This window comes from Uloborus diversus, unplaced genomic scaffold, assembly GCF_026930045.1.
Source record: "Uloborus diversus isolate 005 unplaced genomic scaffold, Udiv.v.3.1 scaffold_669, whole genome shotgun sequence".
Taxonomy (NCBI): Eukaryota; Metazoa; Arthropoda; class Arachnida; order Araneae; family Uloboridae; genus Uloborus; species Uloborus diversus.
The window spans coordinates 4,059-6,087 of NW_026558867.1; positions in this window are offsets into that span (position 1 = coordinate 4,059).

Genomic DNA, 2,029 nt, shown 5'->3' on the forward strand with positions numbered 1-2,029 from the left:
AACAATTCACGGTATATTTTGTTTTTCAACTTTAAACCTAAATGCATAAAACAATCATTTATTAAAATAATTTTATTTTCACCTTCTATCATTCTCTAATTTAGCAATTTGAAAGCTATTTTTTACTGCCGATGTTAACTTTTAAATGGACCACCGGAAACTTTTGTAGTAGAAGAAAGCAAAGATCAAGCAAACAATGATGTAGATACAACTTTAGACTGACCACCTTTCGCGTGGATAATTGGCAAGTAACCAGTGAAGACAAACATAAATGAATGAATCCAGTAGAGGGAAAAAAGGTTCTTAGTCCAGAAAACATAATATGGTTCTGAACTTAGTGAGTTGGTTTCATGAAAATAAATTTCTAAAAAAAAAAAAAGTAGGTAGTTGTGACTTGCAAGAACCGTTGTGAAATAATTGTAAGAATTTAATTTATAACATGATTAAAACTTCTGAAGATTAAGCCGGCGTCTCTAAGAGACAATAAATGCATCCAATTCCCTTAAAAACTGGCTATTTCCCTGTTTCCAATGAATGGTAGAACAGCGCAACCTTAGAAGTTGAGAGTTCTCAACTTCAGCTGTCGTTCTAAATATTATATATATATATATATATATATATATATATATATATATATATATATATATATATATATATATATATATATATATATTTTTTTTTTCCTTCAAATTTTCAAATTAGTTTATCTAACAAACATGCCCTAGTAGTACAGAAAGCCTGAATTTATTCATTAGTATATCCTTTGATCTAGTCGAGGACACCTTTGGTTGATTTTTGTACGTTTCAAAAGTGCAATTTCGATCAACTCTAACTTGATTAAAACTCAAAACCTCACGAATTTTATTGCATAACTTTGTACCATTTTTAATCTAGTTTTTAGGAATGTATTGGATTTTGGAAATTTTGGAGGGCTAAAAATACTATTTTCCACTTTCTGAGCACAAGTCAATGTCCGAAATTGAACTCAATTTTGCTGTTTAAAGCATTTTTTTAGCTATTTTAATTTATTTAAATCTTAAATCTAATTATAAATTTGACTTTACAATACAATACCGATCAAAATACAAAAAAAAAAAAAAAAAAAATTAATTTGAATTTTTGGCATCTTGAATTCAAATTATGTTTTTCGCAATAACGAGCGTGTGTTTGTGTAGGCGCATGTGTGTGGGTGCGTAAGTGTATGTATGCATGTGTGTGAGTGAGTGTTGTGTACGTGCGTGTGCGTGTAGGTGTTCGTGTGTGTAGGCGTTCGTGTGGCTGTCTGTGTAGGCGTTCGTGTGTGTTTGTGTAGGCGCATGTGTGTGGGTGCGTAAGTGTATGTATGCATGTGTGTGAGTAAGTGTTGTGTACGTGCGTGTGCGTGTAGGTGTTCGTGTGTGTGTAGGCGTTCGTGTGTGTGTGTAGGCGTTCGTGTGTGTGTGTGTGTAGGCGTTCGTGTGTGTGGGACATGGAGGCCACCGCCCAGCAAAAGTGGACAGTGGTCAGGAGCAGCCGCGCCGCCGCCGGTGGACGGTGGTGCTGCAGCCCTGGTCCAAGCTCAAAAAGGAACCGGAACATCAAGGACTGTCAAGTGAGAACAATAAGCAATCGTGATTGCTCAAAAAAAATCATCTCTCTATCTTGAAAAATAAATCTTTTATAGTGAAAACTGTATATGTATGTACGGTTACTGTATTTGCGGTTTTCGCTAAACGACAAGTTTTAGGGAAAACTTTGATGCGCTGCCATTCAAAAAGTAATTGATACATTAAAATAAAAATTTCCATTTATTCTAATATCCTCATATAGAACAACTGTACGAAGTTACATCAAAAATCTGAGAACCTCGGGTGTCCACCCCTGGATGATTTGACATGGAATGACCCTTGAGCAATTCTACAGCAGTCAGAACATTTTTTCACTTTTCATGGTTAAGAAGACAATTTCGTTTTCAGATCAGTTATGCTAGCATTTTAAAATGTCCCATGAAACATATTTGTCATGATGTAGTAACGTACTTCCATGAAGG